At 46.7% G+C, this 26,126-nt stretch overlaps 1 protein-coding gene and 1 long non-coding RNA gene across 5 annotated transcripts in view; one reads left to right on the top strand and one right to left on the bottom strand.

The window, feature by feature from the left end:
* The window catches only part of LOC142572185 (adenylate cyclase type 5-like), a 308,272-nt gene that overhangs the window by 181,023 nt on the left and 101,123 nt on the right, over positions 1-26,126 (bottom strand). The gene's annotated exons all lie outside the window — the stretch shown is intronic.
* LOC142572186 (uncharacterized) overlaps positions 24,024-26,126 on the top strand; it is a 222,522-nt gene continuing 220,419 nt past the window's right edge. The window contains exon 1 of the long non-coding RNA XR_012826011.1: positions 24,024-24,275. This is a non-coding gene — a long non-coding RNA (uncharacterized LOC142572186). The remainder of the gene's footprint in view (positions 24,276-26,126) is intronic.

Here is a 26,126-nt window from a genome sequence, read left to right on the forward strand (position 1 = left end):
CTCTATCTCGCCTATCTCATCCCCTTTTCCCTCCCCCAGTACAGGGTAGCCAACCGGAGATAATCTCTGCTTAACCTCCCTGTCTTTCCATTGCCTTTCTTTCTTTCCCTCTCTAGAACGGTTACTATAGATCCGTTCCAACGAGTAGAAATGTTCGTTCATTAATTATATTTGTTTCAGTTAATCAATTTGGCAAAGCCAATTAGAAAGCACACTCCTACCTACCGTTGTCTGAACGAAGAGGAAGAGGGAAAAGGTATATACGTCAGTGCCTGCCGCAAGAAGTATCGCTAACCCGTTAACATTATTAAGCATTCTTTCTTTCGCATGTTTTACGCGATGTTACACTGTGTTGCTCCTGCAAAATGTATTTACGCACCACCGTTTCGCCGTTTCATAGCTGAATTTTTCACAACGACACTCCGCCACAACTCTTGCGCGAGCTTTAAGTCCTGCGTGCTTATACCTCAATGCAAAAGCAATTTCATTTAAATAATATTATTTGATTGGTTGAATCATAAAGTTTATAAAGAGGGGAAAGGGGGAGAAATTGGCCAGAGGAGCATGTCTTCGGCCCAGCATGAACTCCACACTGAGCCAAAATGGAAATGGCAGACAGAGGGGGAAGTCCGGACGAAAGCCTGCATATACTTTCTTTATTCGAATATAGGTCGACCGCTTTAAAAAAAAGTATTACTCAAAATGAGCTGTCAACCTATATCCATGACCAAATAATTTCGACCAAGAATAGCGAACGAAGCTAGCAAAAGTACCGGGGTAACGGAGTTCTTCATCGCACCCGCCGTAAATCCAGTCGGGCGATTATTGAGATTCGCTTTAAGAAATGCTGCATGCCCAACGCACTCGACGGCGTCGATGACGGCATCGTTTGAGGTGCCGAGGGCACCTGCGAAGCATCCATCGAGGACAACTTCCCTGGCAGTTCCGTCGAGGATGCAGTTTGTAGCATTGACTTGCGAGATTTAGTAGCCGAGCTTGCGCTAAGTAAAGGTGCGTCATGTTCACAGTTCCTTGTTTCTCGAAAAAAAAAAAGACAGGGGTCGACCTATATTGTAATTGTTTTCTTTTCTTTCTGCATTTCTTGGTGAGTGCAACACACAGAGGTCAACTTATATTTGTAGTAGACTCACCCTCGAGGAGGAGGAGGAAATAAAGGGAGAACGCAGAGATGATAACCAGAAAGGCGTCTCGATGGCTATACCTACTCTGGGGAACGGGAAAGAGAGAATAGAAAGATAAGATAGAGAGAGGGAGGGAGGGGGAGGAAAGCCGCGCTGAGCTCGAGCACCTGCGGGCCTGAGTGTGCCAAAGACGTTCACGTAGGCCTGTCGCCTTCAAGAAAGACAAAAGTGCCGTCATAGCTTTGTGAACCGACGAGCGATGGCGGCGGTCTTCAAGTAGCACCTGCACAGACAACGGTCAATCGTCCAGTCGTCGCAGTGCGACAGATAATGTTTGCCTTTCCGACTGAAATCGATGGCAATGGCACAATAAATACGCTATAGTCAGTGTGCGCGTAACCTGTGTTCGCATGAATGTAACCTTGTGCCTTGTCCAAAACTCTGTGTGCGCGCAAGATCAGGGTGCATACTGTTGTCCTGTTGTTTTCTGACCTACTGCGCATAAGTGAACGGTGAGAATAGCCCCACCGTGGTCGGGAAATTTCATAAACATGCCACTCAAGAAGGCGACTTTCTACAAATAAATATTCCTTGTTTTTATTTTTCTTGTTTCCTTTTCGTTTTCTTTTAATTTTAGAGCATACCGTATGCGAACGTGCTCTGCATCCCTGGACAACGTGTGCATCACTGCGAAATTTGAGTGTTCTGCAACAGAATGAGCAAGCAAGCGACAACATTCGTTTACTCCTTATATATATATATATATATATATATATATACGTATTTCTTTTTTTGGAGCGATCTCATTCTTTTTTTACCCTTAGACTTATGCACCAATGGTACTTCGTTTACCGCTTTTCGTGTGCGTGCGTACGGGTGTGTGTGCGTCAGTGTCAGTTTCTCAAAAAGCACTTTTCTTTTATTCCTGCGGTTCTTTGCACTCAAAAGCTCCTTTCTAGAGCACATTTATAACGTTCTCACACATCGTAAAAATGTTGTATTGCTCGACAGCTAAGCGTCCTACTGAGAGTGTCCATATAGGATATAAAAAAAATTAATAAAACACTGCACTTTCGTAAACCGAATCTGATGTTTTCTGTATGCCACAATGATGAAAGGAACGGTCAGCATCACCCATTCATGATGTTTGTGCCTCCCGCGAGCATATTTCACAAGTACAGTGATTGTTTAACATATCAATCAAAGCTTCAAGCTACTGATTAAAAATGGCGAGATTTTGTCGACCACTTTTGGTTTGCATGAGACAGTGCGTTCTACGAACTGACCAGATTGCTATTTAATGTCACTGCTCTCGACAGCAGTATAATCAATCGAAAGGAGAAACTCAAGGAAGATACTTTAACTCAGGCAGGAATGCACACATAATTACCATTCCTCAAATAAATAAATAGGAAAAATACACACAATGACAAGTCCAAGCTCCACTCTATACGACAAGCAAATTATCAAATGAATAAACGCATATACGCAATGACCTGAAATGCGCTTATGGTGAGCTGTGCCAGCCTCACTGTCTGAATTTCCTGTATAATTACAACAAGAGGTGTAATCGTTTAACTCAGATAACATCTAAAGGACTTATTATTGACTTTTTTGTTTCAACTTCCTGTTTTCTGCGCAAGTTTCACAGGGTCGGCCATGTGACATCACTATTGGCAAAGTGCTTAAAACAAATATTTCTGATTGGCTCACACGCACGCTGCGCCACGATAAATGCCGACTCACGTGAGCCTTACGACACAACGTGGATGTGTCGAGTGGTCTCCGGAGCAAACATGTGATGCAAGAAACAAACAGACGAGTGATGCAAGAATCGTTCAGATATGAAAAAAATAAAAATAAACCAGGTGGCACCCGTAGGCATATAGCGACTCTATAGCAGTCAAAATCCTGTCTCCGCACTCGAATTTGTAATGGCATGTTCGACCGGTTCTTTCGGAGACCTTACGGAGTGCCATGGTGGACGTGCAAAGCAACACTATAGTTAGATTACACATTCAGAGGATGTTGCAGAGTTATTTCAGCTTTGTTTACACTATATAGGAGCGTTATTGTTGCCTCGGATAAAGATGAGTTAATTTATTAAACAACCATTGAAGCTTTGCAGGACTACTCGGAAACAACCAGTAATATGGCCATAAACCAGTATTTACGACGAGATAAATTTCGGTGTTCTCTAATAAGCATCTATTCGCTTTATACATCTAATTTGCTATCTCACGCCTTCATATATGCAGGTACAGGGGCATAAACTTTGCCAGAAACGAAAGCATGGGAGGCGATCCGGGCAGCGTTCCCAGCTGCTGCGTCGAAACCCGTGCGTTAACGCCTGGTTTAGGGCCTACGTGATTGACCAAGTATGCAGCAAAAGTACGAAGGCGTACGCAGGCAAAAGCGTGTACACATATGCAGGCGTGCCTCTTGCTGCCTACGTGGTCACTAACCTGCCTTATACCCTGTGAAGGCTTACTGCAGTGCCGCTGAGCGCGTCCTGATAACAAGCGAGAGTGTGCATTTGAATACTGTTTGCGAAGATGGTGATCGATGTGATTCGTGTGTTTCGACCTTATACCAATGAGCAGAAGACGTATAAACGAAAGCGCTGCCCCGTACAAGCTGCTGCGGCGCAATTTGCCAGTTCCAGTTTAATTCAGGTTTTATTTTTTTCTACAGCTCTCTCTGCAAGTTGCTGCTGAGGTGAAAGTATAGTTTGGTGCGCCTGAGGTACGCACTGAGTTGGGAAGCTTACGCCATTTATATGTTATATAAAAGGGAAGTGGTGTCTGCTCCATGTTTCGCCGTGTTTCGCCGTGCCCTTGGTCGGCACAGCTATATTTTCTTCAGTGTTCCAAGTGTTTGGCTTGTTCTCTCCCATTCGTATCCACGCATGCAGATAAGACGCACGCGATACCCGTAAACGTTTTCAGCAAGAAACCCGTGACTCTGGAAGCCTGATTTGCGGTCAACATAGTGAGCTGTCAACGTCGCCGCCGAGAGGTTTCTTTCAGTGAAGCAACGTCGCACTTCGCGTGTTAGGCGAAAGCAGTTACCGACCCCACATCTGCTGCAGTACTTAATTTGAGGCTTCCGTCAACTAGCGTTTCGATTTGAATATGGTTTTCTGCACTTTCTTCCGTAACATTTCACTAGTTCTCTGTGAGTGTTCATTAATACTTGAACACTCACACTTGAACATAGGGTACTACTTGAATACTTGAACACTACGGTAAAGCGCGATAGACAGGACAAAGGAAGGCGACACAAACGGTACAGGCGCTACTAACAACTGTGAACTTAGTGAAAATTTTAGCTGCGTGAAGACGATGCGCTCATGCGCCCTAGACACTGTAAAACCAGCTACAAAAATGCAGCCGCAAAGAAACAAGCCTAGACGACAAAAATCGTGAAATGTGATAATTGGAAATCGGGAACTGCGCACAACTGCCACAAGAGGTATAGAAGAAAAAAAGAAAGAAAGAAACAGATGTGGATTAACAGGCTTAGATGTGCCTACCCATGAATCGCGCTTCTTTGTTTGAAAGTGCCACCGAAGCCACGCTCACGCACAAATCGGATCCGTGATTTCTATTAATACCACTTCCAAAAGCTCACGTTCTAATTTCGTCTTTACACAACCGACAACTTCCGCGTTGTTCATACGTGGGCAGCAACTGCAACCTATGCAGTGTAAATCAAGATTCGAGCCTTCTCCTAATTCTGAACACCTAAAGTGCTGTCGCAGCCTGTCGTTCAGGGACTGGCCCATTGGTACCAAGTAAACCCGACCGCAGTGCAAAGGAATGCTGTACACGACACGTGTAGTGCATGGGACATTCTGATACTCGGGTTTCGTCGTGCAGTAGTTCCTTACTTGACCTCCTGTGACGTGTTTGCACGGCTGTGCCTATTTGCATGGAGCAGAAAAGACAAGATCCACCCCGCGCTTTCCTGCGACATTCTTGAAGTTGTGTGAAAACGTATGCACATAAGACATTACCTCGAACAAACTCCTCTTCGGCGGAGTGCCTACAACGTCTTCTGTGGGCTCTTCAAGCAGCTAATTAAGCAGCGTTTCTGTAAAAGCTTGAAGCAGCGGGCACGGGAAACCCGCCTGCTGCAATCTTGCTGGTTAGTGAGCGAAGCATTCCATTATCCTGTGTGGGCAGGACTTCAAAAGAGCCGACCTGAAACATTTATTTAGTGATTCCCTTTTTAACCAGTTTCGAATGTGAGGAATCAAAAGGTAAAACGGCTTTCTTGGGTCCTGGCATGAAAAGTCCAGCAGATGTGGTTACCTTTTATAAAACCCATGCGGAAGTCTAAAAATCGAATTGAATGGGAATGGTGAAGTTCAAATGTGACGTTCAACGAGAAGGTACACTTGCTAAAAACTTCTACCTAACCTTCTACGACAGACATAGCCACCGATGTTAAGAGTGTCGGTGAGTCTAAATTTAAAATTGACAAGAAATTGCCTGTGTATATAAGTACTTTTACTACGCCTAGTTTAGCTGCGTCGAGATGACGCTTGAGTTGATGGCCATAGCTGGCTAGAGGAATTTCAAAGAGGACAGGAGCTATGCAGAGTCTATAGATACGCCCTGCTTCCGAATGCACACGTTGTCTTCGAAAGAAATTAAAGTTGCGTCGAGATAACATCTCAGCAGCTCGAGAAACTGCTCTTTGGACACACCGCATTGGCTTTGAAAGGCAACCGTGCCGGAATGCTCAATGAGTTCGCTCACAGCGGAAGACAACTCGTTGTGTGGAAGAGAATAAAATAGTTCCTCGATGTCGATGGATATAGAGCAGTTTGCCCCTTATGATGTCTAAACTCCCTACTTTTCCCTCTTAGTTTCTCTCTCTCTCTCTCTCTCTCTCTCTCTCTCTCTCTCTCTCTCTCTCTCTCTCTCTCTCTCTCTCTCTCTCTCTCTCTGTGTGTGTGTGATGGCTTGCTGCGGAACATCAGTCACATATTCGGAGCTCCTGACCTTGCAGGGATCCTCTAGTGACAACTTGTTCACCACACAACACATTCGCTTTGAAAGGCATCTGTGCCGAAATGGTCAATGTTTTCGCTCACAGAAAACAACTCGTTGTGTGGAACAGAACAAAATAGTTCCCCGATATCGATGGACATAGAGCTGTTCGCTCCTCTGATGTCTTGCGTCCCTGCCTTTCCCTCTTCGTTTCTCTCTCTCTCTCTCTCTCTCTGATGCCTTGCTGCAGAACATCAGTCACATATTCGGAGCTCCTGACCTTGCAGGGATCCTCTAGTGACAACTTGTTCAGATGCTTTAGCAGGTAGCTGCTCAGGACAGCCTGCCAGCTCCCGGTCTAGGAGAGAGTGGTTCTCAAAGGGCACGGGTTCTTGGTGTTTTCGTCGCGAAAAACACTTTTAGAGCACCTGCCTTGATGTCCTTCGCTTGCTTCTTCAACACATGGAGGTTCATTTGATCAAGGAGAATCAGTGCAGCCGATATGGCCTTGGCTGACTTCAACTTTGTGGGCGCGAAGTTCTTGTTGAAGGCTCCTGTAGCTTTCTTACGAAAGAGGACGTTGGGCAGGACCGTAAAACCTTCCTCTTTGTCTGAAAACACTAGGGCCAGTTCTTGCTCCTGTAATTACCGAACCCCTTCCCGGATAATCGAGTCACAACGAGGTTTCTTGGGTTAGGATCTGAGAAACACATCCAGCCCCTCAAGAGCGCCACTCGACTGGAAACAATTTGGAGGAATAGATATTTGTTTAAAACACATAGGTTTACTTAATTTATCCCTATCTAGCGGTCGTAAATTGTTTGGCTACTCGGTTCGACACAGCAAATCTAAAGTGCGAGAACCGAACAAGCTTAGGGAAATAACATTACAAATTAATTGACTGTGTTTTAGGCAGGCAAAGGCAAAACAAGAGAAAAAAATAGAGGTAAGAAGAAAAAAAACGTAGATGGGAACTAATCACAGCGCGAATTCCCGCGTCTCTGACGAGCGACATATATACCAGGTCTAAAGGAAGGGCGACGTAGCAATTAGCTGGTGGACGCCACCTGTGGTGAAAGCCTGAGACCAATGAAACGGGACATAAAGCACGAGTAGAAGGGAGCACCACATCGCTGTACCATAGATGCTAGAGCTGTGGGGATCAGTTGCACCTTCTGCTCTGTCTGAAGTAGTACGGCCTGTCCTCTTCATTGTAGAAACACGCGCTCTCTGTCTCGACCTCACTGACGTCATCATTATCGCCGTCATTCTTTTTGCTCCTATTCCTTTTCTTTAAGACCCTCTCGCCTTGTTACAATGCTGAATTTCTGACCAGAGGAGCTCGACCAATGTGCGTGTCGTTCTGCCCTGCGTATTTTGTCTAAGCGCTGGTGTTCCAGCTTTCGAACTCTGCTACACCGACAGGCCCAAGCTTCTAGCTTACTGTAGTTTAGCCCATGAGGACCACCTTTCTCCAAACCCTCTCCTCCATCCCTCTCGCGGTGTGAGTGCATGCGTGTCTGCGAGAGAGCGAGGGGCGCATTTTTGTTTCGAAGCTTCGCCATGCTTTGCAAATCGGAACACTCCAGCTCGGTGCCTTGACCCTGTGGCGTTGCGCCGAATTCGTGAGATGGACCGCCGCGAAGCAGGGTCCTGTGTCGCTCGCTAAGTTCGTTTCGTCGCCAAGTGTTCGCACAACTCCTCGTCGGGCAGGAGGCGGTCGCTCTGTGCAAGAGGGAGTTGCTGAAGGGACCGGCGGCTGCTGACTGTTGCCGCAGGGTCGAGCATCGACGGCGCGGTAGCGCAAGCAAGCACGGTGGCGCAAACAGGATGCGGTCAGGCGGAAAACGCACCCACCACGCAGCGTCCAACTTTTCTGTTGCGTGTGGAGAGCACTGCTACTTCTGACGCCGCAAAGACGAACCGCTGAAGAAGAGCTGGGGCTGACGCGTGCGTGTATGTGTCAGTGACGTTGCCGACCGCCCAGTAAGAGAAAAAAAAGGAGAAAGCTTGGAAAGTGATGTAGCACCGGATGGACGCCAAAACACCGAAGCGAGTGAAGAAGGAAAATATATAAGCTACTGTGCTTAAGCAAGTAACGCGAAGGCAATTAGTGAAGTCCCATGCCGCGCCAGCTTCGTGTAAACCGGTCCATGCATGCACAAGCTGAAGCCTTACTTCTGTCGACTCTCTCTCTCTCTCTCTCACTCTCTCGACCTCCTCACTCTTTTTCGAAGAAGTAAAGAGAGAAACAAAGAAATGCACTCTAAGTAGTGAATAATTGATGGATTGGTTGAGGGAGTACTTCCCAACAGCACACAAGCGCTATGCGAGACGCGGTGGTGAAGGGCTCTGTAGTAATACTGGCCACCTGATGTATTCCGCCGGGATGGGATTGCACCCGCCGAGGCTCGGAATTGCACCCGTGTCCTGAGAGGCTGTGGCGTTCAACAAGCAACGTTGCGCGAAATACAAATTTAGCGACGACAACAAAAATTAATTTTATGCATTATGCGGTCGGTCCACTGTTAAAGGGAAATCTGTTTTGTGTGGCTTTTACTATGCCGGATCTCTACATAGCTGCCACTGTCCTTCCGAAGTTATGTAAGTGCACGGCAGCGGGGTGCATAAAAAGGTTTCGCCACCACCAACCACAGGTTATCTCCTGCAAAAATAGTACGATGTCACGCCTTCCAGGTAGCACGTTGTGATGAAGATCGAGGTTATTGCTCGAATCGTAACGGGCACAGTCGATGATTCATATCGTAAACCCGGACGTATATGACATCATGCCCCAAGTTTATTCCCCATCAATATGTCACGTGCTGCGTACTTGAACTGACTACAGCCTTGTGTCCCCTGCACTGTGAATAAAAAATCCGTGTATGGGTAATGGTGTCGGGTTGTAGGCCCACCACCCCTGTATACGGGCCTCGATATGTCAATTAAATTTTCAGTTGTTCAGTGACACGTTGCGCGTTGGTGTGTCCGCTGTCACCATGACGCCATGAAAATAACGAAACACTCTTCCTCGCCTAAAGAGCTGACAAACAAGGAAGGAGAGAAAATCTGAAGTGCCCATGAAGTGCCAGTTGGTAACGACCCAAACTCCCGGGACGAAAACCTGTCTTGTGTTGTCTTTGCTCACCCGTGTTTCAAATGGTGCCGTAGGCGATATTCAGCGATAATGCTATTTATTTATTTATTTATTTATTTGAATGTAAGGAATGCGCTGACGGGCGGTATCATCGCCAACTGTTCTTCGTTTATTAGTGGAAAATGAAAGTGCAAGTGTACCAGGGTGTCACAAGTATTATTTCAGTGCCGTAGAAGGGGGGCCCAATTCCAATTCACAGTCAACTTCACTCACATTTACGGAATAACGCCAAAAAACATTATGATTCAAAGGATGAATAATACCCAGCACGCGCAAGCACACACACACGCACACCATACAAACAGAAAGAGGAGAAAAAAAAGAACGACAGGCATTACCCTGGAGGAGGTAGTGGCCACGTGCTTGTGTGCATGTGTGCATGCGCGTGCTTCTTTCTCTCCCTCTCTCGCAAAGTGGTGTTGGAGCAAGTTCCAAGGGTCAAACAGGATGAACGCATAGATGATGCAAAGAAAGGGAGGCAAGGGAAGAAGAGCAAGGGAGATATGAAGCTTGTTCTGTGTGTAATGTTTTCTACAGTTTTACTTGGATACGGATGCACCTCCCGCCTGGATTATCACGACGTGAACAGACCATGCTCTACCGTCTGTGGCTAGACGTTGCCTTTACAAACTCACATGCTTTCCTCATAGGAATGGCCAACAGCCCCATGTGCGACACACGTAACATCGACGAGACGCTAGCACACATTATCTGTGTCTGCCCGCGGTACAGTGCTGAGAGACAAGTGATGGGCAGAGTACTGGACCAGTTGGACAATCGTCCACTTTCAGAACTGAAAGCTTCAGGCCAATGCTCCGAAAGAACATCCGCGTTGAAGGCCTTACTCGCGCTATTAAGGTTCTTGCGGTCCACGGGGCTTCATGACAGACTCTAAGAATGCCACCCCCTACCGCTCTGTAGTGTACGCGCTTTGTTCGTGCTTGTCTCCCTTTCTTTCTATCTCCCCTTTCCACTCTGTTTCTCTTTTTGTCCCCCTTTAATCTGATGACTGTATCGCGGCCAATCGCAATCGTCTAATCGGCTGCAACACCCGGCCCATGATATTGCATCGTTTTGCATCACTCCCCCCTCTAATGCACTGCCACCTCCGATGGTATGAAATATGTGACAGGATAGCAACCTGGAAATCTTAGGTCGGCGTCATCCTTCGGTAGCATTTGACGTCGGCCCTTTTCATTATTAGTTCGGGATGTCAGGTAGTGGTAGGGGGTCCTTTTGTGGAACTGTCAGCAGTCGGTGTCATCGCTGCGTTGACTTCCGGGTAGGCGCTGATGATGGGTGGGGTTGCCTCGTGGAACACGTCTAATTAATGTCCTTGGTCGTGTTGAGACCTAACAGTGCTCAGATGTGCGGAACAAAGAATACGAAGAATGAAGTCGGATTGCGCCTCATAAAACTGCGACAGAAGAGTACAAACGTCGCGGTCATTCACTATACTCGCTAAAATGGTTTCTGGCATGGTTTCCGCTATGAAACGCCGAGCGTGAGCTTTCTAGTTAAGTGTTTAGCCCCTTGTCTTTCCGTGAAACCCGCTCGCGGCAAATGAGCGTTTGTGAATTCGGAGCAAAAGCGGAGGCTTCCAGTTCCGAAACGCCAACTTACCGCGATTGTTTTTTCACAGAGGTACGATTTCATAAGAAGACCGGAAAATAGATACAGGAAGAAAAAAGAAGAACGCGGTGATTTGTTAACCAGACTTTGTTCAGCTGGCAAGAATGCATGTGGGGAGAGAAACGGGAGAGGAAAAGAGAGAAAGTAGTGACAAGAGTTCGAAAGCGTTGAGGGGAAGCTTCAGCTCGATGCCAACACCGCTCTCCTTATTCAAGTAGATGTAAAACGCAGAAATGCGTTTGTGACACAACCACCAGACCGATATGAATGAAATGTGTTGGACTGCAGAGGGAAAGTTGAATTCTAGTGGCTCTAGGAAGCAGAATTTTGATTTAGGATCTGAAATATTGTTTTACTAATATTCTCAGAAATCTGGTAACCTTAAAACAAATGAAATCACGAAGTATACAATTTCATCACTCTACACCAAAGCCGATATCGCTGTTGTACAAACTGAATGTGTTAGAATTTCTAAAGAAAAAAAAACATTATATGTAAATTTACAGCTTATGTGAGATTGTCAAAATGGTTAAGAGGATATTGCAAAAGTCTCATTCACAAATTAGTGGTATACTCGATATTTCAAGGCGGTGGACAATGCATCAATTTTGTACGCTTTAGACGTATTATTACATGCAGTTCACAGAACTGTCATACTGTTCTTTTTATTACTGGGTTACGGGGTTGCAAAATTGATAGTTGAGATTCCTGAATTTTTGGAAATATTAACCTAAAAGAAAACCGACTGACTAATCAGAAAATTTTGTTGCTACAGTCGCTAGAGTTGAACATTTCTTTTTCTTGTAGACGCCACAAACCTAATAAAGATCGGTGTAGCGGTTGCTGAGAAAAAAAAAACGTTTTCTCCGCTCTCGTTCACATAGGAGCTCCCAAATTAAAGCTTCGGGACTGTTAAGTCCACTACATAGAACACAGCGCGTCCGTGTACAGTGGAGCACTCAAACGGGGCCGCTCGCCTTACAAGTACTGCCACCGGGAACTGAACCCTCGACCTCGTGCTCAACAGTGCAATGCCACCGCCACTGCGCACTACAGTTCAGCATGTTGTGCAATGTGTTCAATGGGGCTGTTTGGTTCATCTTTAGAATAAAAACAGGAAAGGCGCAACACAGGACGAGCTCTTTACTCGTTCGTCCTGTGTTGCGCTGTTCCTGTTGTATTTTTCTACAGATGTTGCGCAATGTTTTCCGCGCTACAAATTGGTCGACCAGCAGTGATGGTATACAGCAGCAACGGCCGACCATCGCCAACATCGCAAAAGCAACGCGCTGTGCATACGTGCGCGCGTCTCGTGCCTTTGCCGCAGGCACGCGACGGAGGCCACACGCGGAGGATGAGCGGCAGACCGCGCGCGCGCCCAGCGTGTACGCACACACACACACACACACACACACACACACACACACACACACACACACACACACACACACACACACAACACAGCGCGCGCGCCTCTCTCGTATACTCCCGGCGACTCTCCAGGTAAACAGCGAGCGGCTCCTCGCGTGCACGGGCATGTACGAACGATCATAACGTGCGTGTAGCGCGCGGACGGGTGCCCGGCGGCGCGCGCCGTAGGAGGAACACGCGCATTAAAGCGACGGCGGCGGTGCTGCGTCTTCCGCCGGCAGAGAGAAGACGAGCGGCGAGCACACAATCAACGATCAAGACGCGCGGGCTTTTCCGCGTGTGCCTTTGACGCGCGTCAGCGATTGCATAATATCTGAATTGCAATCGCTTCGGGAACGATGGCCGGGTAGGCCTGCGTGCTCTGTTGTGCCTTCCGGAGGCACAACAGAGCATCGTGAAACTTCTAGACCAGTTTTCCTCGTCGGACGGCAATTGGTGAAGCGCTGGCAGTTTCTAAATAAACAAAGTTCATCCTATTCTTATCCTGTCGTATTTTGTCATACCCGATCCTTTATGACTGTCGGCTATGACATAATACGGCAGGATTAGATAGGATAAACTTTCTTTATTTAGAAACCGCAAGCGCTTCATGCCCGCGCATACAAGCAAAATTGCCGCGCGCTAATTGCCGTCCGAAGAGCACAACTAGACTGGAAGTACCACGACTTCCGTGTTCTCCCATCACTCTCTCTCTCTCTCTCTCTCTCTCTCTCTCTCTTACAAATATTGGGTCTGTGCAACTTGGCATGTGCCACACAGTATGAGCCCATTTCTGGCCAATCATGTAGAATGAACGTTCCATTGAGTCCCAAAGGGTGCGAAGTCTTAAGTGTATTTGGATGTACAGGTGTTCCTCACTTCCCTGCGTCTACGCCTCTCATCAATATTTCCCTCTCGACAAGACAGAAAGAAAACGATGCATAGAAAGGCAGGGACGTTAACCAGACGTAGTTCCAGTTGGGTACGCTGCACGGGGGGAAGAGTTAAGGGTGATAAAAAGAGAAACAGAGTGGAATGAGGAGATAGAGAGAGAGAAAGAGAGACTAGCACAAACAAACCGCGGACACTATAGAGCGTTAGGGGACGGCGTTCTTAAAGTCGTGAAGGCCCGTAGACCGCAGGAAACTTAGTAACGCGAGTGAGGCCTTCAGCGCGGATGTTCTTTGGGGGCATTGACCTAAAGCTTTTAGTTCTGATAGTGGACGAATGTCGAACTGGTTCAGCTTCTTCATGCAATATCCCCTGAAAGGTATCCCAGTGCGGACTGCCCTGGCTGTAGACTAACGGCAACATTATACCATGTGTTGCGGGAGTGCGAAGCCATCGTCTCCTCCTTCAGCGAGGATAGATGGGCTGCGCTCTTGGGCAGTCCCGAACTCAACGACTAAGCCCTGGCCATCCAGAGTGCCCGCGATCGGGCCGTCAAGCTCGGCTTGGCGGTCCCTACGTGGGACTAGCCGGGTGGCGCAGGGTCTCCCCTGCGTCTTCTCTGGACCCATTAAAGTTATTTCACTCACTCACTCACTCACTCACTCACTCACTCACTCACTCACTCACTCACTCACTCACTCACTCACTCACTCACTCACTCACTCACTCGACAAGCATTATACATTGCCTCCATCATCGAGACGCAGACAGAAACCAGGTGTACAGGTGATGTGGCTGTGCTAGTTTTATCCGCTACTGCTGCTAAATAGTGGACTCAAACAATCTTCGCGTCATTTAAATTCCAACATTGTATTGAATCTGGGTTTTTTTTTTTCTTGCGCTTTTTCTTTATGTCGTGTCCTATTCTTGTTTTCTCTCGGCCTTCTGCGTTATTTAATTTTCCTACCCTTCCGGATCCCGTTTTTTTACAGCCTGTAAGTCGTATTCCCAATATACCGTTATTGTTAATTTCCCCTGTCCCGCTTTGCTGTGCTATCAGTGTGAAGCTTAGAAGGTTGGGCTGCGTCGCCATTCCTTTGTTTTCTTGGGTAGGCTGCTTTGTTGAGGGCACAAGAAAGTCAACGGCGCGTCTCTTAGTTACTGCACGGGCTCCCCCAATTCCGCCCCAGGGCTAACAAGCGCGACGGCGTTCTCCACTCGTTGAGGTAACTCGCGTATGTATCTTATCACTTTGCACTAATCGATAATTTTTTTTTTTTTTGCCATGACATGCTTCTCATGGTAGCGACCTTCTCTTTCTGCGTCGTGCCAAGAAACTCCAGCTCCCGTCACGTGCCGGCATTGCTCAGCTGTTCTCTCAACGCATATTCCAAAATCGTGCGCCCCACATGTTTACTACGAGTGGGTTTCCAGCTGATCGCGCGATGAGATATGTCCTCGGAATGCAAACGCTAGCCCAGAAGAGTGCATAGCGGATTCGATGATTCTTTCTTTCTTCGTGGCAACGCCACAGCACTAAATATAAGGTTACTTGCGCTACGCCGGCACGGCGCCCCGTGCCCAATCTCGCACTCGATAGCGTACATAGAACTCAAAAATTCATTAATATCAAAACATTCAACTAGTGTATTACGGGGAAAATGTTTTTTTATTTATATTTTCAGTGCTGTAGCAATGTGCCAGACAACGTACGAGTACTTTTCTGACGTGGCTGCTTCTGCGAGCAGTGTGCGTTCAAAACCAGCCGCTATACTTCGCAATCAATAGCGGACTGTAAAGGAGACTAGTGCATCAAGGTACCGTTTTCTTTCCTTCTTACTTTCTTAGGGCAATCGAGAAGTAAGTGCAGCCGCTGGAGTGAATCATTACTGAATGCGCTGGTCTGTGCGCTGCGCAAACAAGAAAAAGAAAGAAAGAAAAGAAATGGTAGGCATGCAACCATAGAAAATTCGTATCAGTTTGAACTAAGGTAGAGACTCTGTACACAAGACTCTCGAGGCGAATGACTTTTTAACGACCCTGTGCCTGCACCGATTCGTATCAACTCGATCCTCAAACATTGCCGTTTGCCAGAGATGAAGGCGGGCGGATCACAGCGGCGAAGAACGTGTAGACGCTCTGGGTTCCATTCCGAGAAACCATAAAGCGCGTGTGAACACCATTATCGAAACAAGCGACCATTGGCCCACACTCACGCGCGCGTGTGTGTGCCACTTCGATTGATTCGATCAGCCGGCACAGAACACGGGCGTCGTCTGAAAGCGATGACCAGCTTGGCTTTCTCTCGTCCCTTTCGAAGAACGGCGCTCTTGGCCAACAGACAGCCCGCGATGTCGTAATCCGACCTCCCCGAGGCTGGCTTGGATCACTCGACGACGCAGTGAACAGTAAGGTTTCTGGCAAGTTTGACAGCAGCCGCAAAACCACGCTTTCTTGACCTCCTACAAAAGAAACTGTCTATCAAAGTGTGGTGTAGGGTGCAACGCCCGAGTCTTTCGGTCAAGCTGACGTTCGTAAAAACTTCGTATTGATATTAAATGGCAGGTGAAATGAAATAAATATAGAAATATAGAAGGAAGGTAAAAATAGCTGAAATGTCTTTCTTTCTTTAGTCCTTAAAATAGTTTCATAACAGTGTCAGAGGTATTATAATGCACTCATTTACCAAGAGCGAAATGGTGTTTGACATATTGTTCAGCCATTCCTTCGGCTGTGAACACATATGCTGCGACAGCAGCGATCCTCCTGCAGCGAAGACTACAATTTCGTTTTTTTTTTGCCACTTTTTCGTTAAATAACTGAGCTCATCCAGCAAAAAGCCAGCGGTGATAGGGTTGTTGGTCGGGGCGTGGTCGAAGAAAGATATTTATGTATTTAAAATAAGTTGTCGATCGCCTTCCTCGCTCTTGTGCGGATATTTATACCGTTCATATCTTCTCTTCTCCTCATCTTCTGTTCCCTTTCCACATTTTCCCAGTGCAGAGTAGCCACCCAGACAGCATTCACCCCGGCGATTGGCACAGGTCGCGCCACCTGCCTCAACTGGCTAGGGTGCCTCAACGCGCCTTTCCTCCTCCCCTCCTCCCGCCCTACATGCGGTGCGAGGAAAACATCGAGGCAACTTAGAACCCCTTAAACTTCGTAAAGTAGCGACACTCTCCTCCTCCGCCTTCACACTTCCTCGTTTCTCCTCTCTTTCACGCTCCCTCCTCGACCAACGTGCGCTCCCCTCCACTCCGTAGACGCTTCTGGAGCGAAAATGGTGCTGAAGCAGGGCGCGAGGGCCCACGTGATGCTATTAGGCCAATAGCGACGCGGCATCGGCCTCGGCCAGAGCGCGAGAGGAGGAGGTGGTATTCTTCAAAGTGAGGTGCTACTTTACGAAGTTTAAGGGGCTTTAAGGTAGCTATACATGTGGCCACCAAGGAGCGACTCGCGGAGACTGATGTTCGCGCAGGATAGCGCGACATGCTCGCCGCCACCACACCGAAACACCTCGCCGTTGGTGACACGTTCACCATTTCTCGCACCGCCGTCGCCACGTAAAAACAAGCGCCGCCGATTGGTTCAACAGCGTTGCGACTGCAGTAGCGCGACTGAAAAAAAAAAAATTATCAGCGAGTGACTGAACCAGAAAAGTCGCCTTTCCGCCAAAGCGACCATTTGCGACCAACGTCGTTGCGTGATCTCAGGAAGACGCCGTTGTGAATGGTGCCTTAATCTGGCTAACCTCTCTCGCTTTAATCCCTTACTTTCGCTAGTTCACAAAGCTTGTTTAAGGGTCGTTATTTAAATCCGCAATGCCGCAACAGCGACATCCAGATTACATCTGAGAATTCCGCACTTACTAGAATTAATTATGTTAACAAATGATTATTTGACTCATTCATTGAACTACGAAAGTTGAGCATAACGCTTTTATTATATTCTTCCAAAGAACCAAGAATTTTAACGGGGCTCCAGCGCCGACGACGGCGCCTTGAACAACAAAAGTAATAAAAACGTAATAACGGGCTCCAGTTTTTTTGATGGCATAGACAGACGTTCTAAGCACTGTTGCAATAAAATATTAATTGTATTTTCTAGAGCAATATTTTTTCCTTGAGCCGGCCTCCTCGTTTTGCATAAAAAAAACACCTTTACTTGGTCAGTGACCGAAGTTTATATTCATCAAACCTTAACTTAATTGCAGCGTCTATATACATTACCAAGTTCAGTGAGGAGGTGGCAGTAGAAATGTGCCTAAATAACATATAATCCAGGTTAAAACTGTTATAATGTGCTTAAGGAATGAAACAAGAAAAACCCAGAGCTATATGTACGAAGAACTATCCAGCTTCCCGGCGCCTACCAATAATATATTCAGCATGATTTCGCAACAAATACGTGATGTGCATCAACTTGGGTCTAGCATGGCAATATTCATGTTTCGCCGCACTTTCATGTTTCAGTGGGCTCCATGCTACAGTTATATCGAGCACTTTTTATCGGATTGCTACGCTATAGTTCTCCCGTGCTTGCTAAAACATGCAAGTCAAATCTTCGAGAACTACAGAGCGTGCAAGCACGGGCACTACGTGTTTGCCTAGGACTTCCGCGGAGCGCCTCAACAGCAGGAACCATTATAATGGCTCGAGACCATCCGATCACGACTTACATTAGCATCGACACGCTTAGGGCCCATGTTCGTCATGTTTCACGCATGCAATCAAGCTCTCTTGCCTGCCTGCCAGAACGACGACCACAGGCGTCCTTCTCCAACGAGGTCAGCATCCATCGTGCCTGTCTACCATCGGGCTTCACACTCTCAGCACGTTCAACCTCAGCTTTGTGGTGTTTAAAACAACCTCAAATGCGTCTCACGGTTCCAGGGATAAGAAAGAAGACCAACCTGCCTACCTTGGCCCTGAAGCAAGCAGCTCCGGATTGTTTGAACACTTTCTATTTTGACCGAGTCCACATATATACGGATGGCTCTTCCACTCAGACCAGCTCCACTGGCGCAGTGGTTATACCATCACGATCAATTAGCGTCCGATACAAGATTTCTCACATGACAACATCGACCGGATCGGAGCTTGTTGCCCTCCGAGGTGCCGTTGATTACATTAACAACCAACCCGCTAATCGGTGGGCAATATTCTGCGATTCGAAGGCGGCCTTACAATGTCTTCTGTTATCTCTTCGTCGCGGGTCGTGTGAACAACTAGTGTCCGGGATACGAGAAATGCACCATCGTATGATAGCGAAAGGACACGACGTCGTGTTTCAGTGGCTGCCTGGCCATTGCGGTATCTCCGGCAACGACCTCGCTGACGAAGCTGCTAGGAAATCACACGAAGGAGCAACCCTTGTTTCTGTACCTTTATCGCGGACCGATGCAGCCCAACACCTAAGCAAGGTAGCACACCGTATGACATTAGAGAAGTTGCACACACCTGAATTCACCCAAGAACGATTGCATTCCCTCGACCTCTCTATGCAACTGCGGCTGTTACCAGGGCTTCTGCGAAATGAGGAAACAATGCTGTGCCGCTTACGATTGGGCGTTGCACTCACTAATGCATATACGTTTTTGATTGGAATGACTGATAGCGCCGACTGTAATGCCTGCGGTGCCGAGGAAACTATAGAACATCTACTGTGCTACTGCCCATCTTTTAAAAACGAAAGACATGTCCTCTGCACAGCTCTCAATCAGCTAGATGGAACACTGTTCACCTTGAAGAAGATCTTGGGACCATGGCCTCGCATATCGCAGCTACAAAAGGCCACAAAAGCTCTGCTGCGATATTTGAAGGCTACTGGATTGAATCAGCGTCTGTGATCTGGACTGAGTGACCGAACGATATACCCAGTAGACTTTCTTTTCTTCTTTTAATCTTTCCGTCCTCTTTTCCCTTTCCCCAGTGTAAGGTAGCCAACCGGGCTCAGTCCTGGTTAACCTCCCTATCTTTCTTTATCATTTGCTCTCTCTCTCTCTTCATGTTATCAATTATGGTGTTGCGTTAGATAATTAAATGAAAATTTAATTGGCCCAACGCAGGCAGTAAGAATTAAGTACAAGACACAACTAAACGGATAGCTTAACTCGCAACCTGTTCTTTCTTTTTTTTTTCGCTAGGTGGTCGTAAGTGGCGAAATATATTATGCCGACTTAGAGCATGATTGCTTAATTTTCTCAGAGCAGTAGATTCGTGTCGTCTTGGGGCCACGCGAGCGCCACGGAAGCAAGGTAATTGCACAAAAAGTCTTTTCAAACACAGAGGCAAGTCGGACAGCGCCTACGGCCGTTTCATCTGCAGACCCGAACGGAGAACCGAGTTCTGTATACGTAGCGTCTATTGTATACATCGACGGGATATTACATTGGTTGTGCTAATTCGCTCAAAGAGAACGACCCCGCCGCGACAACGTCACCGTGCCTTGGTTTTGAAACAAAGTTAATTTTTAAAGCACGAAAGCTCGATATCGCAGTAAGTTTTACGGACCTGTGTCTTATAATAGAAGCGAAACCTGCCGCTTCACATTCACCGTCTGCAAGGACATTTGACTTAACTTAGAGCGCGTACGCTTTTCTTTCTTTCTTTCTTTCTTTCTTTCTTTCTTTCTTTCTTTCTTTCTTTCTTTCTTTCTTTCTTTCTTTCTTTTTTTCTTCCTTCTTTTCCTTCTTTCTTTCTTCCTTTCTTTCTTTCTTTCTTTCTTTCTTTCTTTCTTTCTTTCTTTCTTTTTCTTTCTTTTTCTTGGCAGTGTTTTCAAATGCGTTAACCAAGCAACAGCACCTATAGGGCCCAGCGGCGTCTCGTGATGTTTCGGAGACGCTCTTCGGAGAATACGGGCTAACTTGTCGTTTGCTTGAGCGAATTTAGGGTTCCATATAGATCGGCACCCACAATCAGCAACAACAAAAAATAAAGAGAGGAATGACGCAGCCCTTGCTTTCATTTTTCCACTGCTCGCAGTCAATCGATAATTTCTGCATGTAGACAGAGCCAACAAGCGTCCGCCACACGAAATGGAAACGAGCCGAGCGAAGCCCGCCTGGGTCTAAAGCGGAACCGCGGGACCGTTGTGTACCAAGCCTGCAGTGTCCATCTTCCAGTTTCGACGGACCAGATTGCTGCCGCTGCTTCTACGGCCAAGGGACCGGGCCGTTCTCCACCAATTAGGCGAAGTCGCTGGAGCAGCGCGCCCCTCGAACGATATGGCTGTTGCGAGAAAATTGATGGCTGCCCTTCTAAGCTTATATAAATGGATGGCCCAGGCGTGCGCGTCTTACTTGAGAAACCGAAGGAGCGGGTGAGAGAGCGGGCGGCCGTTCCTGAGTCCTGAGGATCGTTAACAGCCGTTGTAACTGGCGTTGTGGTTTTTCTTCTCCAGCCTGCTGTCTTTCGTCGTTTTGAAGCCGTCCAGTACTGGAGAGTGAGTATGATTATTTTAGCAACCGGTGAAATGACCTGCTGCCCAGTTACGGTAAAAAGCTTTTTATTTATTTATTTATTTATTTATTTATTTATTTATTTATTACTCGCCCCCCTCTCTCTCTGCTGCAGTCACTTGCCGCTTGTTACATCGCTTTCACACACACACACGCACACACACACGCACGCACACACACACACACACACACACACACACACACACACACACACACACACACACACACACGCACACACACACACACACGCACACACACACACACACACACGTACACACAACAAACACGCACAAACAGAAACAACACACGCGTGTGCACATGCAGCACACACACGCATACACACAATACGCACACTCAACACACACAGACAACACACGCACGCATGAGACATACACACACGTCTTGCTCACCATCGGCCTGACTAACCGTTCAACTCACCACATGCGCTGGCGCCATTTCTTCCGCGCACTCGGTATTTTACCACCGGCGCCGTCTTTGACAAAAGAACAGCCCCGTGGCTCCCGTTCAGCTTGGCCGAAGCATCGGCAGAGCTCGACTGCAGGCGCCAATATTTCCACTCTAACGAGCGTACGATTGCTCAACGCACACAGGCTGTGTTCTTGTTAGAAAACCACGAAGTGCAGGGAGCGTTAAAGGGAAAGCGCGAAAAATAAAATAAAGTGAAATGAAAAAGAACGCGAAATTAACTTGACCTTTGGGGATCACCTAAAAGGCACACCTAGAGCAATTTATATTTCCACGTGCGCCAAAAATCGTTTTCTTAAAGTGTTTCCGTCGCTGTCGAAGAACAGCGTTTCCCACTCGCTGCTGGTTACGCAAAACTGTCTAGTTGTCATCGTTCTTCTTTCTTATTGCGCTAACGCAACAATTCCACGAAGTCATGCGTATGGTGTCCGCAGTGCCTATCTAAGCGTAAAGCACCGCTCTTCGAGCGAAACTTTGTGGCTGAGCTGTCGAAATGGAAATGGGAGAACATTGTCTTCTCGCTCAGACATTCGCGCCGACGGAGTACAAAGCCCCAACTTTTCCATCAGAGACTATGCCTGGGACTTAGCCGGCACGACGGTTACCTTCATTCGCAGAAAAGGGTTGGCTTGTCATATGCGGAGTGTTCCAGCACACTTTAGTCAACGTTATAAAATATGTCACAGCACTCTAAGAGGACGCTACCAATTGCACGTTTTTGGTTTTTGCATAGATCAAATCTGAATATTCTTGTAGTCTTCTTAATTGCGTAAGTAGTCCAGATTAATTAACCAGCTTCGCAAGTATTTACTTTCGGACAAAACTTCTAATGAGAAAGTTGTAGACTGTTTCAGGAAACAGCTAATTCTGTTGCTACTAGATTCCTACTTGTTATGTAATCATTTTTTCTGAGTCGTAATGAAAGAATGACAGTGACATATGAAAAAAAAAAACTGAAAATGAGCAGCTTAGGGCGCAGAACAAAAATTAATAGGCAGTAAGTTGGAAGTTCGAAGCTTCCAAATTAGATGTGTCCTCAAGATCTCTACCACTTTCTCACTAATGTTTGCCCTAAAGTTCATACTTGTGAAGTTGGTTAATTAATTTCGACTAATTATGCAATTAAGCAGTATACAAGGATTAGTGAGACTTGCTGCACACAATAGGCAACAACATGCATTCGGTCGCCGTCGTCCTAGAGTGTTTCCACATCCCTACATTTTGACTTGAGTTAGCAGGAACACGAGGTATATCGGACACTCCGCTAACAATGCTATGTTAGCGAGAGAGAGAGAGGGAGCTTTAATGAGAACCAGCAGTTTAGTCGGCTGGGCCTAGGCCTCCCACGATGGGACGTCGAGGTCTTGCCTCTTCGTCGCTTCGTAGGCCTGCTGGGTCGCCAAGATTTGGTCGTCGAGATGGGAGCTGCTCAAGGCGGCGTGCCATCTCGACAAGAGGGTCACGGGATTAAGGTCTGGGTATTGATGTTTGCACTCCCATGGCATGTGAGGGAGTGTTATTGATTGAATTTTACAGATCTCACAAGCCACAGCTCTTAAGGTATTTTTTTTTCTGCTACGGGAAGCGCGGTCCGGTGAAAATATGAATGGAAGTCTGTTTATTGAGAAATTTCTGCGTCTACACTTGTGATCAAAATCTGACTCGCAGAAGTGTCATGTAACCAAAGATTTTGGCTGTAGTAGCGGAAGGAGAGGAGTTAGGGACGATTCAAAGACAAGACGACTCTGTTTTACAGCTCATCACACTCATTGTGCGTCACGCAGGCACGGGTAAATACGAATCTAAACACGCGACTTGCATACCGTACCTTTAAATTCACGTCATTTTCGCGTTAAATGAAAGATTATACAGTACGGGACCGTTTCCTAGCACGAAGACTAAACTAAACACGCGTCCGGAAGTCGCACTTCAATTCGAACTACTGCCGTAATCATTGTTCGAATATTGGTTATGTGAACGCCACGTCGCTGCAGACGTCCCGTATGCCTTCTCCGTCTGGGCATGCGCACATGCGTTCACCCGTATTCTTTGTTTCAAGCACTTCGAACACCGTGTTCAAATTTAACAATTTTATGGCATTGATGCCCACTGTGCTAAACGCTAAGATGTGGGCAGTTGAGCCTCTGTTTTACTTTGAGCTGTGCAGCGATTAGAAACGGCACAAACAGCAAACTGCAATGGATGTAACGACATGCATAGATGGCGCATGAATCTCAGCCAGTTGGTACATTACCACAGAAAACTGTAAGCCGTATCGCAGAACACGAGACAATAAGATGCAGTGGTATGTACAGCACTTTTGTATTGTATCTCCTGCTCTACGATTTTTCTGGCAGTTTATCCCCGATATAGACAGTCATGGTCTAAGCACCTCTACACGAATCAACGCTATACGCTTATTTCCATCCATCCTAAGCAGTTCTTAAAAGTAATACTTGCTTTACTGCCCAAAATACGTCATTCTAGTGAGGCTCATTGCAAACACAACTGCTAAGAGCAATCATGTTATTCGAAGGAACACTCGTCGCATTGCACAAGACTTCCTATGCTTCCCTTAAATCCCATTGTTTCTACGCTGGCTCGGCGCTGCGTTGCAAAAGACATCTTCCCGTGTTCGAAAGCGCCGGCACTTCAAAATTTCAATTAGACGCAGACAAGAAGGCAGTTAGTCGGCGAGCAAACAAATCCACACGCCGCTCGGCAGGAAGGAGAAGTTAAGAACCCGCAAAGCGTGCCAGCAAATCGTTAATGAAGAGGACTAATCACACACACAAAAAAAGAAAGAAAAACGAACTCTAGAGACTCGGCAGTCTCGACAACGCGCACTCATCCGAGACTGAAAAAAATGTTTGCAGAAGGACGAAGGGACCCAGGCTTTTTAAAGTGTGCACACACCGTAGTACAGCCCAGCACGTGTAATAAGCCACAGGGATGTCAAACAACGTGCGCTCTTAAGTGCGTGCAGATTTAGCCGGACATTCGGGAACCCGGATGGAACGAAATCCCCCGTTGACATGACAACGAAATGTTTATGAAGTCGGGAAAGCGCGTACTGCGAATATCTCCCGCGGCGGCCGGTAAGCTGTGCTACACTTTTTTTTTAATACTTGTACTTGTACTCCTCTAAAGTAATACCATGCAGCCTTTACGAGGTTCAGGGTTTCCGCCACACCTCTGAGAGGCTGTATACTCGCAGTATATACTATATTCGCCCTTGTAGATACCTCACTTCGTGATTGGCCAGTGCCAATGAAATGAACAATCATGATGACCACCGTACGATGACTACCGTACCACCTACAGGTCACGGTATGGTCAACTTTTATACAAATAAAATTATGCTGGCGTCGTAAGGTACTCTCATCAGCCGTTGGGCGCTATTATCGGCAAGCTTTCGCAGACGCATGGCATTGCAGAAAAGCCGTAACTGCATCCAGTTGTAAAATAAGTGTCACTGAGTAGTTCCTCGTGCAAGTGAAAACCTCCGCTCAGCAGTGGTAGCTTCTCATCTTCAAGAACAAGCTCGACAAATTCGATGGCGAAAACTTTTAGTGACCATTAGAGCACGTTTGTGTGACGCGGGGATGTGACACGGGTGTAGTGTCACGGGTGATAAGGCGTGCATGTAATCTATAGACGTCTCCATGACACCTTTGGCTAAGTGTAGACTTTTTTTGTGTGTTTCTATATCAGCTTACATACTCTATTACATCTACAGAGGTAACATAGAAAAGTGCTGATTGAAAATGAAGCTGGTAAATTAGTAGACTCTCTCGTAGATTGTGGGATTATATGGACATCATGTTCATAGAACGTCTTCAGAGATTACTATAAATTAGCAACAACAAGTTTCGTGAGGGAATGTCGAGGCATCGTTGTGCAACGGCGCAAGAGCAACGGTTAATACACTAACACAGGCTCTTTCTGTGTCATTTGTTTAGGTATTAAGCCGCCGTATACACGTCTAATAAGCGCACTGCACGGTTTTATTACAAGGAAATACCAACTGATCAATTCCTTGTGATACAACACACAGTTGGCGTGACGTATTTTTTACATCTTACTGTGACATTATGCAACATCGCTGTAGCGTCATATAACTGTGACGTAAGTGACACGTGTGCCCTGTGTTGTAAACTCAACTATTACAGCACGTTTGGAGGCTGCTTGTGATCCACATTACTCTTGACAAGTATATTTCTGCACATTAGCGTCACGTCCTTATTGCATAATTTTCTTCTTATTCAAGGTTTCCTTGCTTTCTTTCAGCCAGTGTGAAAGGTTTTCGTCATTCCCTAACTGTTATCTATTCTCTGTTTTTTTAATGCTTTGCTTTTAGCTACAATTTCGGGATAGCGGGCTCTCCAGCAGACGAAACTTTCCATTTTGTCGTAGTTAATGAACAACAATTAACAACAGCTACGACGATGATGACAACAACTACTGCTACTACTACAGGTCCAAGTGAATTCTGGTGCAGACAAAGTAGGCTCGAAGCCCGGGACAGATTTCAGACTTCCGGTGTCTTCTCGCCTGTCGCTATGCATAGCTCCGGCAGCGCTGTACAGTTCTAAGCGATACGCCGCAAAGGTGTAGCGACAGGGGCGGGCTCTTTCGAAGCAATTGAGAGGGAGACAACAATACCTGAAATCCTCGCTCGCGAAGCGCATTAAGATCCTTTCGAAACGCGCCGCGCTCAAGACAGATTGCAACAACGTCCCGGCAGAACATAATTGGGCGTTCAAAGTCAAATGCTTTTTCTCTGCACAAACACAAATGGCATCAACTGCATTGAGAAACATATAGAAGGGGCAGACATGAAAACGTCCATACTTTTCCTTTATTGGTATTATTTTCTTTCCTCCTTTCTTCACCTTCCAAAAGTGAACGCCTCTTGGGAACTGCTCGAAGAAGATAAGTTGTTTGCG

The sequence above is a fragment of the Dermacentor variabilis genome, chromosome 2 (genome assembly GCF_050947875.1).
Source record: "Dermacentor variabilis isolate Ectoservices chromosome 2, ASM5094787v1, whole genome shotgun sequence".
Classification (NCBI taxonomy): domain Eukaryota; kingdom Metazoa; phylum Arthropoda; class Arachnida; order Ixodida; family Ixodidae; genus Dermacentor; species Dermacentor variabilis.